The sequence below is a fragment of the Pangasianodon hypophthalmus genome, chromosome 9 (genome assembly GCF_027358585.1).
Source record: "Pangasianodon hypophthalmus isolate fPanHyp1 chromosome 9, fPanHyp1.pri, whole genome shotgun sequence".
NCBI classification, from domain to species: Eukaryota; Metazoa; Chordata; class Actinopteri; order Siluriformes; family Pangasiidae; genus Pangasianodon; species Pangasianodon hypophthalmus.
The window spans coordinates 27,360,365-27,375,788 of record NC_069718.1 but is presented as its reverse complement, the minus strand read 5'-3'; positions in this window follow the sequence as shown (position 1 = coordinate 27,375,788).

Sequence of the window (15,424 nt, the reverse complement as noted above, 5' to 3'; positions counted from 1 at the left end):
TAATAAAAACCTATTATTATATATCAATTATAACATTTTATTGAAATTGTTCATACTTACAATCATTATTCTTCATAAATATGTTAAAAATGTCATTGCAAAGTAATTTCCTCAGGTGCATACATGCGTTTGTTCGAAAAACCACTTTCCCAAGCCGCTGGCGCCTTGAAACTCTCGGAATAGCGTTTTCAGCCCATGAAGAGCACACTTCTAAAAGCACGTACAGATTGGTTAACAACACAATGAACTAGTGCAAATTAGGTGAATAATGACTTTCTAAACTTGATTTTTCATGAATTTGACTCTATAAAACTTTTATTTCACTTTTATATCAAATAATACTTTTTAATAAAAACCTTTTATTTAATATCAGTGATAACATTTTATTTAAACTATTCTTACTTACAATCATTATTCTTCATAAATATGTGAAAAATGTCATTGCAAAGTAATTTCCTCAGGTGCATACATGCGTTTGTTCGAAAAACCACTTTCCCAAGCCGCTGGCGCCTTGAAACTCTCGGAATAGCGTTTTCAGCCCATGAAGAGCACACTTCTAAAAGCACGTACAGATTGGTTAACAACACAATGAACTAGTGCAAATTAGGTGAATAATGACTTTCTAAACTTGATTTTTCATGAATTTGACTCTATAAAACTTTTATTTCACTTTATATCAAATAATACGTTTTAATAAAAACCTATTATTATATATCAATTATAACATTTTATTGAAATTGTTCATACTTACAATCATTATTCTTCATAAATATGTTAAAAATGTCATTGCAAAGTAATTTCCTCAGGTGCATACATGCGTTTGTTCGAAAAACCACTTTCCCAAGCCGCTGGCGCCTTGAAACTCTCGGAATAGCGTTTTCAGCCCATGAAGAGCACACTTACAAAAGCACATACAGATTGGTTAAGAACACAGTGCATTAGTTTAAATTAGTTGACTAATGACTTTCTAAACTTGATTTTTCATGAATTTGACTCTATAAAACTTTTATTTCACTTTTATATCAAATAATACTTTTTAATAAAAACCTTTTATTTAATATCAGTGATAACATTTTATTGAAACTATTCTTACTTACAATCATTATTCTTCATAAATATGTGAAAAATGTCATTGCAAAGTAATTTCCTCAGGTGCATACATGCGTTTGTTCGAAAAACCACTTTCCCAATCCGCTGGCGCCTTGAAACTCTCGGAATAGCGTTTTCAGCCCACGAAGAGCACACTTCTAAATGCACGTACAGATTGATTAAGAACAAAGTGCATTAGTTTAAATTAGGTGAATAATGACTTTCTAAACTTGATTTTTCATGAATTTGACTCTATAAAACTTTTATTTCACTTTTATATCAAATAATACTTTTTAATAAAAACCTTTTATTTAATATGTGTGATAACATTTTATTTAAACTGTTCTTACTTACAATCATTATTCTTCATAAATATGTGAAAAATGTCATTGCAAAGTAATTTCCTCAGGTGCATACATGCGTTTGTTCGAAAAACCACTTTCCCAAGCCGCTGGCGCCTTGAAACTCTCGGAATAGCGTTTTCAGCCCACGAAGAGCACACTTCTAAATGCAGGTACAGATTGATTAAGAACACATTGCATTAGTTTAAATTAGGTGAATAATGACTTTCTAAACTTGATTTTTCATGAATTTGACTCTATAAAACTTTTATTTCACTTTTATATCAAATAATACGTTTGAATAAAAACCTAATTTTTTATATCAATTATAGCATTTAATTAAAACTATTCTTACTTACAATCATTATTCTTCATAAATATGTGAAAAATGTCATTGCAAAGTAATTTCCTCAGGTGCATACATGCGTTTGTTCGAAAAACCACTTTCCCAAGCCGCTGGCGCCTTGAAACTCTCGGAATAGCGTTTTCAGCCCACGAAGAGCACACTTCTAAATGCACGTACAGATTGATTAAGAACACAGTGCATTAGTTTAAATTAGGTGAATAATGACTTTCTAAACTTGATTTTTCATGAATTTGACTCTATAAAACTTTTATTTCACTTTTATATCAAATAATACTTTTTAATAAAAACCTTTTATTTAATATCAGTGATAACATTTTATTGAAACTATTCTTACTTACAATCATTATTCTTCATAAATATGTGAAAAATGTCATTGCAAAGTAATTTGCTCAGGTGCATACATGCGTTTGTTCGAAAAACCACTTTCCCAAGCCGCTGGCGCCTTGAAACTCTCGGAATAGCGTTTTCAGCCCACGAAGAGCACACTTCTAAAAGCACGTACACATTGATTAAGAACACAGTGCATTAGTTTAAATTAGGTGACTAATGACTTTCTAAACTTGATTTTTCATGAATTTGACTCTATAAAACTTTTATTTCACTTTTATATCAAATGATACGTTTTAATAAAAACCTAATTTTTTATATCAATTATTGCATTTAATTAAAACTATTCTTACTTACAATCATTATTCTTCATAAATATGTGAAAAATATTATTGCAAAGTAATTTGCTCAGGTGCATACATGCGTTTGTTCGAAAAACCACTTTCCCAAGCCGCTGGCGCCTTGAAACTCTCGGAATAGCGTTTTCAGCCCATGAAGAGCACACTTACAAAAGCACATACAGATTGGTTAAGAACACAGTGCATTAGTTTAAATTAGGTGAATAATGACTTTCTAAACTTGATTTTTCATGAATTTGACTCTATAAAACTTTTATTTCACTTTTATATCAAATAATACTTTTTAATAAAAACCTTTTATTTAATATCAGTGATAACATTTTATTGAAACTATTCTTACTTACAATCATTATTCTTCATAAATATGTGAAAAATGTTATTGCAAAGTAATTTGCTCAGGTGCATACATGCATTTGTTTGAAAAACCACTTTCCCAAGCCGCTGGCGCCTTGAAACTCTCGGAATAGCGTTTTCAGCCCACGAAGAGCACACTTCTAAAAGCACGTACACATTGATTAAGAACACAGTGCATTAGTTTAAATTAGGTGAATAATGACTTTCTAAACTTGATATTTCATGAATTTGACTCTATAAAACTTTTATTTCACTTTTATATCAAATAATACGTTTTAATAAAAACCTAATTTTTTATATCAATTATAGCATTTAATTAACACTATTCTTACTTACAATCATTATTCTTCATAAATATGTGAAAAATGTCATTGCAAAGTAATTTCCTCAGGTGCATACATGCGTTTGTTCGAAAAACCACTTTCCCAAGCCGCTGGCGGCTTGAAACTCTCGGAATAGCGTTTTCAGCCCACGAAGAGCACACTTCTAAATGCACGTACAGATTGATTAAGAACACAGTGCATTAGTTTAAATTAGGTGAATAATGACTTTCTAAACTTGATTTTTCATGAATTTGACTCTATAAAACTTTTATTTCACTTTTATATCAAATAATACTTTTTAATAAAAACCTTTTATTTAATATCAGTGATAACATTTTATTTAAACTGTTCTTACTTACAATCATTATTCTTCATAAATATGTGAAAAATGTTATTGCAAAGTAATTTCCTCAGGTGCATACATGCATTTGTTCGAAAAACCACTTTCCCAAGCCGCTGGCGCCTTGAAACTCTCGGAATAGCGTTTTCAGCCCATGAAGAGCACACTTACAAAAGCACATACAGATTGGTTAAGAACACAATGAAATAGTGCAAATTAGGTGAATAATGACTTTCTAAACTTGATTTTTCATGAATTTGACTCTATAAAACTTTTATTTCACTTTTATATCAAATAATACTTTTTAATAAAAACCTTTTATTTAATATCAGTGATATTTTATTGAAACTATTCTTACTTACAATCATTATTCTTCATAAATATGTGAAAAATGTCATTGCAAAGTAATTTGCTCAGGTGCATACATGCGTTTGTTCGAAAAACCACTTTCCCAAACCGCTGGCGCCTTGAAACTCTCGGAATAGCGTTTTCAGCCCATGAAGAGCACACTTACAAAAGCACAAACAGATTGGTTAAGAACACAGTGCATTAGTTTAAATTAGGTGAATAATGACTTTCTAAACTTGATTTTTCATGAATTTGACTCTATAAAACTTTTATTTCACTTTTATATCAAATAATACTTTTTAATAAAAACCTTTTATTTAATATCAGTGATAACATTTTATTGAAACTATTCTTACTTACAATCATTATTCTTCATAAATATGTGAAAAATGTCATTGCAAAGTAATTTCCTCAGGTGCATACATGCGTTTGTTCGAAAAACCACTTTCCCAAGCCGCTGGCGCCTTGAAACTCTCGGAATAGCGTTTTCAGCCCACGAAGAGCACACTTCTAAAAGCATGTACACATTGATTAAGAACACAGTGCATTAGTTTAAATTAGGTGACTAATGACTTTCTAAACTTGATTTTTCATGAATTTGACTCTATAAAACTTTTATTTCACTTTTATATCAAATGATACGTTTTAATAAAAACCTAATTTTTTATATCAATTATTGCATTTAATTAAAACTATTCTTACTTACAATCATTATTCTTCATAAATATGTGAAAAATATTATTGCAAAGTAATTTGCTCAGGTGCATACATGCGTTTGTTCGAAAAACCACTTTCCCAAGCCGCTGGCGCCTTGAAACTCTCGGAATAGCGTTTTCAGCCCATGAAGAGCACACTTCTAAAAGCACATACAGATTGGTTAACAACACAATGAACTAGTGCAAATTAGGTGAATAATGACTTTCTAAACTTGATTTTTCATGAATTTGACTCTATAAAACTTTTATTTCACTTTTATATCAAATAATACGTTTTAATAAAAACCTAATTTTTTATATCAATTATAGCATTTAATTAAAACTATTCTTACTTACAATCATTATTCTTCATAAATATGTGAAAAATGTTATTGCAAAGTAATTTGCTCAGGTGCATACATGCGTTTGTTCGAAAAACCACTTTCCCAAGCCGCTGGCGCCTTGAAACTCTCGGAATAGCGTTTTCAGCCCACGAAGAGCACACTTCTAAAAGCACATACAGATTGATTAAGAACACAGTGCATTAGTTTAAATTAGGTGAATAATGACTTTCTAAACTTGATTTTTCATGAATTTGACTCTATAAAACTTTTATTTCACTTTTATATCAAATAATACTTTTTAATAAAAACCTTTTATTTAATATCAGTGATAACATTTTATTGAAACTATTCTTACTTACAATCATTATTCTTCATAAATATGTGAAAAATGTTATTGCAAAGTAATTTCCTCAGGTGCATACATGCATTTGTTTGAAAAACCACTTTCCCAAGCCGCTGGCGCCTTGAAACTCTCGGAATAGCGTTTTCAGCCCATGAAGAGCACACTTACAAAAGCACATACAGATTGGTTAAGAACACAGTGCATTAGTTTAAATTAGGTGAATAATGACTTTCTAAACTTGATTTTTCATGAATTTGACTCTATAAAACTTTTATTTCACTTTTATATCAAATAATACTTTTTAATAAAAACCTTTTATTTAATATCAGTGATAACATTTTATTGAAACTATTCTTACTTACAATCATTATTCTTCATAAATATGTGAAAAATGTTATTGCAAAGTAATTTGCTCAGGTGCATACATGCATTTGTTCGAAAAACCACTTTCCCAAGCCGCTGGCGCCTTGAAACTCTCGGAATAGCGTTTTCAGCCCACGAAGAGCACACTTCTAAAAGCACGTACACATTGATTAAGAACACAGTGCATTAGTTTAAATTAGGTGAATAATGACTTTCTAAACTTGATATTTCATGAATTTGACTCTATAAAACTTTTATTTCACTTTTATATCAAATAATACGTTTTAATAAAAACCTAATTTTTTATATCAATTATAGCATTTAATTAACACTATTCTTACTTACAATCATTATTCTTCATAAATATGTGAAAAATGTCATTGCAAAGTAATTTCCTCAGGTGCATACATGCGTTTGTTCGAAAAACCACTTTCCCAAGCCGCTGGCGGCTTGAAACTCTCGGAATAGCGTTTTCAGCCCACGAAGAGCACACTTCTAAATGCACGTACAGATTGATTAAGAACACAGTGCATTAGTTTAAATTAGGTGAATAATGACTTTCTAAACTTGATTTTTCATGAATTTGACTCTATAAAACTTTTATTTCACTTTTATATCAAATAATACTTTTTAATAAAAACCTTTTATTTAATATCAGTGATAACATTTTATTTAAACTGTTCTTACTTACAATCATTATTCTTCATAAATATGTGAAAAATGTTATTGCAAAGTAATTTCCTCAGGTGCATACATGCATTTGTTCGAAAAACCACTTTCCCAAGCCGCTGGCGCCTTGAAACTCTCGGAATAGCGTTTTCAGCCCATGAAGAGCACACTTACAAAAGCACATACAGATTGGTTAAGAACACAATGAAATAGTGCAAATTAGGTGAATAATGACTTTCTAAACTTGATTTTTCATGAATTTGACTCTATAAAACTTTTATTTCACTTTTATATCAAATAATACTTTTTAATAAAAACCTTTTATTTAATATCAGTGATATTTTATTGAAACTATTCTTACTTACAATCATTATTCTTCATAAATATGTGAAAAATGTCATTGCAAAGTAATTTGCTCAGGTGCATACATGCGTTTGTTCGAAAAACCACTTTCCCAAGCCGCTGGCGCCTTGAAACTCTCGGAATAGCGTTTTCAGCCCACGAAGAGCACACTTACAAAAGCACAAACAGATTGGTTAAGAACACAGTGCATTAGTTTAAATTAGGTGAATAATGACTTTCTAAACTTGATTTTTCATGAATTTGACTCTATAAAACTTTTATTTCACTTTTATATCAAATAATACTTTTTAATAAAAACCTTTTATTTAATATCAGTGATAACATTTTATTGAAACTATTCTTACTTACAATCATTATTCTTCATAAATATGTGAAAAATGTCATTGCAAAGTAATTTCCTCAGGTGCATACATGCGTTTGTTCGAAAAACCACTTTCCCAAGCCGCTGGCGCCTTGAAACTCTCGGAATAGCGTTTTCAGCCCACGAAGAGCACACTTCTAAAAGCATGTACACATTGATTAAGAACACAGTGCATTAGTTTAAATTAGGTGACTAATGACTTTCTAAACTTGATTTTTCATGAATTTGACTCTATAAAACTTTTATTTCACTTTTATATCAAATGATACGTTTTAATAAAAACCTAATTTTTTATATCAATTATTGCATTTAATTAAAACTATTCTTACTTACAATCATTATTCTTCATAAATATGTGAAAAATATTATTGCAAAGTAATTTGCTCAGGTGCATACATGCGTTTGTTCGAAAAACCACTTTCCCAAGCCGCTGGCGCCTTGAAACTCTCGGAATAGCGTTTTCAGCCCATGAAGAGCACACTTCTAAAAGCACATACAGATTGGTTAACAACACAATGAACTAGTGCAAATTAGGTGAATAATGACTTTCTAAACTTGATTTTTCATGAATTTGACTCTATAAAACTTTTATTTCACTTTTATATCAAATAATACGTTTTAATAAAAACCTAATTTTTTATATCAATTATAGCATTTAATTAAAACTATTCTTACTTACAATCATTATTCTTCATAAATATGTGAAAAATGTTATTGCAAAGTAATTTGCTCAGGTGCATACATGCGTTTGTTCGAAAAACCACTTTCCCAAGCCGCTGGCGCCTTGAAACTCTCGGAATAGCGTTTTCAGCCCACGAAGAGCACACTTCTAAATGCACGTACAGATTGATTAAGAACACAGTGCATTAGTTTAAATTAGGTGAATAATGACTTTCTAAACTTGATTTTTCATGAATTTGACTCTATAAAACTTTTATTTCACTTTTATATCAAATAATACTTTTTAATAAAAACCTTTTATTTAATATCAGTGATAACATTTTATTGAAACTATTCTTACTTACAATCATTATTCTTCATAAATATGTGAAAAATGTTATTGCAAAGTAATTTCCTCAGGTGCATACATGCATTTGTTTGAAAAACCACTTTCCCAAGCCGCTGGCGCCTTGAAACTCTCGGAATAGCGTTTTCAGCCCACGAAGAGCACACTTACAAAAGCACATACAGATTGATTAAGAACACAGTGCATTAGTTTAAATTAGGTGAATAATGACTTTCTAAACTTGATTTTTCATGAATTTGACTCTATAAAACTTTTATTTCACTTTTATATCAAATAATACTTTTTAATAAAAACCTTTTATTTAATATCAGTGATAACATTTTATTGAAACTATTCTTACTTACAATCATTATTCTTCATAAATATGTGAAAAATGTTATTGCAAAGTAATTTGCTCAGGTGCATACATGCATTTGTTCGAAAAACCACTTTCCCAAGCCGCTGGCGCCTTGAAACTCTCGGAATAGCGTTTTCAGCCCACGAAGAGCACACTTCTAAAAGCACGTACACATTGATTAAGAACACAGTGCATTAGTTTAAATTAGGTGAATAATGACTTTCTAAACTTGATATTTCATGAATTTTACTCTATAAAACTTTTATTTCACTTTTATATCAAATAATACGTTTTAATAAAAACCTAATTTTTTATATCAATTATAGCATTTAATTAACACTATTCTTACTTACAATCATTATTCTTCATAAATATGTGAAAAATGTCATTGCAAAGTAATTTCCTCAGGTGCATACATGCGTTTGTTCGAAAAACCACTTTCCCAAGCCGCTGGCGCCTTGAAACTCTCGGAATAGCGTTTTCAGCCCACGAAGAGCACACTTCTAAATGCACGTACAGATTGATTAAGAACACAGTGCATTAGTTTAAATTAGGTGAATAATGACTTTCTAAACTTGATTTTTCATGAATTTGACTCTATAAAACTTTTATTTCACTTTTATATCAAATAATACTTTTTAATAAAAACCTTTTATTTAATATCAGTGATAACATTTTATTTAAACTGTTCTTACTTACAATCATTATTCTTCATAAATATGTGAAAAATGTTATTGCAAAGTAATTTGCTCAGGTGCATACATGCGTTTGTTCGAAAAACCACTTTCCCAAGCCGCTGGCGCCTTGAAACTCTCGGAATAGCGTTTTCAGCCCATGAAGAGCACACTTCTAAAAGCACATACAGATTGGTTAACAACACAATGAACTAGTGCAAATTAGGTGAATAATGACTTTCTAAACTTGATTTTTCATGAATTTGACTCTATAAAACTTTTATTTCACTTTTATATCAAATAATACGTTTTAATAAAAACCTAATTTTTTATATCAATTATAGCATTTAATTAAAACTATTCTTACTTACAATCATTATTCTTCATAAATATGTGAAAAATGTTATTGCAAAGTAATTTCCTCAGGTGCATACATGCGTTTGTTCGAAAAACCACTTTCCCAAGCCGCTGGCGGCTTGAAACTCTCGGAATAGCGTTTTCAGCCCACGAAGAGCACACTTCTAAAAGCACATACAGATTGATTAAGAACACAGTGCATTAGTTTAAATTAGGTGAATAATGACTTTCTAAACTTGATTTTTCATGAATTTGACTCTATAAAACTTTTATTTCACTTTTATATCAAATAATACTTTTTAATAAAAACCTTTTATTTAATATCAGTGATAACATTTTATTGAAACTATTCTTACTTACAATCATTATTCTTCATAAATATGTGAAAAATGTCATTGCAAAGTAATTTCCTCAGGTGCATACATGCATTTGTTTGAAAAACCACTTTCCCAAGCCGCTGGCGCCTTGAAACTCTCGGAATAGCGTTTTCAGCCCATGAAGAGCACACTTACAAAAGCACATACAGATTGGTTAAGAACACAGTGCATTAGTTTAAATTAGGTGAATAATGACTTTCTAAACTTGATTTTTCATGAATTTGACTCTATAAAACTTTTATTTCACTTTTATATCAAATAATACTTTTTAATAAAAACCTTTTATTTAATATCAGTGATAACATTTTATTGAAACTATTCTTACTTACAATCATTATTCTTCATAAATATGTGAAAAATGTTATTGCAAAGTAATTTGCTCAGGTGCATACATGCATTTGTTTGAAAAACCACTTTCCCAAGCCGCTGGCGCCTTGAAACTCTCGGAATAGCGTTTTCAGCCCATGAAGAGCACACTTCTAAAAGCACGTACACATTGATTAAGAACACAGTGCATTAGTTTAAATTAGGTGAATAATGACTTTCTAAACTTGATATTTCATGAATTTGACTCTATAAAACTTTTATTTCACTTTTATATCAAATAATACGTTTTAATAAAAACCTAATTTTTTTATATCAATTATAGCATTTAATTAACACTATTCTTACTTACAATCATTATTCTTCATAAATATGTGAAAAATGTCATTGCAAAGTAATTTCCTCAGGTGCATACATGCGTTTGTTCGAAAAACCACTTTCCCAAGCCGCTGGCGCCTTGAAACTCTCGGAATAGCGTTTTCAGCCCACGAAGAGCACACTTACAAAAGCACAAACAGATTGGTTAAGAACACAGTGCATTAGTTTAAATTAGGTGAATAATGACTTTCTAAACTTGATTTTTCATGAATTTGACTCTATAAAACTTTTATTTCACTTTTATATCAAATAATACTTTTTAATAAAAACCTTTTATTTAATATCAGTGATAACATTTTATTTAAACTGTTCTTACTTACAATCATTATTCTTCATAAATATGTGAAAAATGTTATTGCAAAGTAATTTCCTCAGGTGCATACATGCATTTGTTCGAAAAACCACTTTCCCAAGCCGCTGGCGCCTTGAAACTCTCGGAATAGCGTTTTCAGCCCATGAAGAGCACACTTACAAAAGCACATACAGATTGGTTAAGAACACAATGAAATAGTGCAAATTAGGTGAATAATGACTTTCTAAACTTGATTTTTCATGAATTTGACTCTATAAAACTTTTATTTCACTTTTATATCAAATAATACTTTTTAATAAAAACCTTTTATTTAATATCAGTGATATTTTATTGAAACTATTCTTACTTACAATCATTATTCTTCATAAATATGTGAAAAATGTCATTGCAAAGTAATTTCCTAAGGTGCATACATGCGTTTGTTCGAAAAACCACTTTCCCAAGCCGCTGGCGCCTTGAAACTCTCGGAATAGCGTTTTCAGCCCACGAAGAGCACACTTCTAAATGCACGTACAGATTGATTAAGAACACAGTGCATTAGTTTAAATTAGGTGAATAATGACTTTCTAAACTTGATTTTTCATGAATTTGACTCTATAAAACTTTTATTTCACTTTTATATCAAATAATACTTTTTAATAAAAACCTTTTATTTAATATCAGTGATAACATTTTATTGAAACTATTCTTACTTACAATCATTATTCTTCATAAATATGTGAAAAATGTCATTGCAAAGTAATTTGCTCAGGTGCATACATGCGTTTGTTCGAAAAACCACTTTCCCAAGCCGCTGGCGCCTTGAAACTCTCGGAATAGCGTTTTCAGCCCATGAAGAGCACACTTACAAAAGCACAAACAGATTGGTTAAGAACACAATGAACTAGTGCAAATTAGGTGAATAATGACTTTCTAAACTTGATTTTTCATGAATTTGACTCTATAAAACTTTTATTTCACTTTTATATCAAATAATACTTTTTAATAAAAACCTTTTATTTAATATCAGTGATAACATTTTATTGAAACTATTCTTACTTACAATCATTATTCTTCATAAATATGTGAAAAATGTCATTGCAAAGTAATTTCCTCAGGTGCATACATGCGTTTGTTCGAAAAACCACTTTCCCAAGCCGCTGGCGCCTTGAAACTCTCGGAATAGCGTTTTCAGCCCACGAAGAGCACACTTCTAAAAGCATGTACACATTGATTAAGAACACAGTGCATTAGTTTAAATTAGGTGACTAATGACTTTCTAAACTTGATTTTTCATGAATTTGACTCTATAAAACTTTTATTTCACTTTTATATCAAATGATACGTTTTAATAAAAACCTAATTTTTTATATCAATTATTGCATTTAATTAAAACTATTCTTACTTACAATCATTATTCTTCATAAATATGTGAAAAATGTCATTGCAAAGTAATTTCCTCAGGTGCATACATGCGTTTGTTCGAAAAACCACTTTCCCAAGCCGCTGGCGCCTTGAAACTCTCGGAATAGCGTTTTCAGCCCACGAAGAGCACACTTCTAAAAGCACATACAGATTGGTTAACAACACAATGAACTAGTGCAAATTAGGTGAATAATGACTTTCTAAACTTGATTTTTCATGAATTTGACTCTATAAAACTTTTATTTCACTTTTATATCAAATAATACGTTTTAATAAAAACCTAATTTTTTATATCAATTATAGCATTTAATTAAAACTATTCTTACTTACAATCATTATTCTTCATAAATATGTGAAAAATGTTATTGCAAAGTAATTTGCTCAGGTGCATACATGCGTTTGTTCGAAAAAACCACTTTCCCAAGCCGCTGGCGCCTTGAAACTCTCGGAATAGCGTTTTCAGCCCACGAAGAGCACACTTCTAAAAGCACATACAGATTGATTAAGAACACAGTGCATTAGTTTAAATTAGGTGAATAATGACTTTCTAAACTTGATTTTTCATGAATTTGACTCTATAAAACTTTTATTTCACTTTTATATCAAATAATACTTTTTAATAAAAACCTTTTATTTAATATCAGTGATAACATTTTATTGAAACTATTCTTACTTACAATCATTATTCTTCATAAATATGTGAAAAATGTTATTGCAAAGTAATTTGCTCAGGTGCATACATGCATTTGTTTGAAAAACCACTTTCCCAAGCCGCTGGCGCCTTGAAACTCTCGGAATAGCGTTTTCAGCCCACGAAGAGCACACTTCTAAAAGCACGTACACATTGATTAAGAACACAGTGCATTAGTTTAAATTAGGTGAATAATGACTTTCTAAACTTGATATTTCATGAATTTGACTCTATAAAACTTTTATTTCACTTTTATATCAAATAATACGTTTTAATAAAAACCTAATTTTTTATATCAATTATAGCATTTAATTAACACTATTCTTACTTACAATCATTATTCTTCATAAATATGTGAAAAATGTCATTGCAAAGTAATTTCCTCAGGTGCATACATGCGTTTGTTCGAAAAACCACTTTCCCAAGCCGCTGGCGCCTTGAAACTCTCGGAATAGCGTTTTCAGCCCACGAAGAGCACACTTCTAAATGCACGTACAGATTGATTAAGAACACAGTGCATTAGTTTAAATTAGGTGAATAATGACTTTCTAAACTTGATTTTTCATGAATTTGACTCTATAAAACTTTTATTTCACTTTTATATCAAATAATACTTTTTAATAAAAACCTTTTATTTAATATCAGTGATATTTTATTTAAACTATTCTTACTTACAATCATTATTCTTCATAAATATGTGAAAAATGTCATTGCAAAGTAATTTCCTCAGGTGCATACATGCGTTTGTTCGAAAAACCACTTTCCCAAGCCGCTGGCGCCTTGAAACTCTCGGAATAGCGTTTTCAGCCCATGAAGAGCACACTTCTAAAAGCACATACAGATTGGTTAAGAACACAATGAAATAGTGCAAATTAGGTGAATAATGACTTTCTAAACTTGATTTTTCATGAATTTGACTCTGTAAAATTTTTTTTTCACTTTTATATCAAATAATACCTTTGAATAAAACCTGTTTATTCAATATGAATTATAGTATTTTATTGAAACTATTCTTACTTAAAATCATTATTCTTCATAAATATGTTAAAAATGTCATTGCAAAGTAATTTCCTCAGGTGCATACATGCGTTTGTTCGAAAAACCACTTTCCCAAGCCGCTGGCGCCTTGAAACTCTCGGAATAGCGTTTTCAGCCCACGACATGTACACTACTTAAAATACACACAGATTTGTTAAGGAAACAAAGTGCTAGTTCAACATTTGTGAAGTATGACTTTCAAAACTTTTTTTTCACGATTTTTGTTTCATAACACGTTTATATAAATTAATGCATTTTATTAAAAACATTCATATTTAATATCAATTAATGCATTTTAATCAAAACATCCATTTTTAATACAATGATTCATCATAAACATGTCAAAAACGTCATTGCAAAGTACTTCACTAAACTGCATATTGGTTTTTGAGAAAAACCACTTTCCCAAGCTCCTGGTGTCTTGAAACTCTCTCAATTTTTTAGACCATCAAACGAACACTTCTAAAAAGGTAGTACACATTTGTTAAGGAAACAAAGTACTAGTGCAAATTTTGTGAACCATGACATTCTAAACTTTATTTATCACTATTTTGGCTTCATAACGCTTTCATATCAATTAATACATTTTATTAAAACAATAATATTTAATATCAATTAATGCATTTTATTAAAAACATAAATTTTTAATATCATTAATCTACGTAAACATGTAAAAAGTGTCTTTGAAAAGTACTTCACTCTAGCGCCTATATGCGTTTGTTAGAAAAACCACTTTCCCAATCTCTAAATAGCTTTTTAACTCGCACAATTCTAAAAGCACATGCACATGTTAAGAAAAACAGTGTCTTAGAGCATATTTGACGAATAATGACTTTTTAATATTTATTTTTCACAATTTTAACTTAATAACAATTAGATTAGTTTGCTTGTGGAGCCTCAATACCAGCTGAGCGAGGGGGCTTCTTTCAGTGCTCATTTCATGGTTTTTCAGGGCTTTAAAATGATAAGTTGAGGTCTTTCAATTTTAGATATTTTCCAAGATTTGATGGCTCTTTTCTCAGTGAGGATTAATAGAGCCTATTGGCCTAATTCTGCCCTGCATGCATTGTCAGGTGTGTTCCGCTGTACCTTGAAGATGCTTTTACAGAACTCTGCATGCAGGGCTTCAACTGTTTTTTTTTCCCCACATTTTTCAAAGTTATGATTTAGGAGATAATACCATACTTCACTGCCATATACTGCAATTGTTTCTATAACTGCCTGGAATATTTTGAGCCCGAATCTAATTGGTATTTGAAATTGAATAGATTTTTAATGGCATAGAAAGCCCTTCTTGCTTTCACTTTCAGTTCATTCACAGCCAAGTTAAAGTTTCCATTTGCACTGAATATCAGCGCAAGGTATGACGAGTTTGTGGCATGATCAATTTTGGTCATACCAAGGGTGAAATTATATCTCTTTCCCTGACATCTAGGTCTTTTGTGAACTATTAGAGCTTTTGATTTAATTGGGTTTATAGTCAGGGCCCAGGTCTGACAGAACGCGCGCAGGATGTCC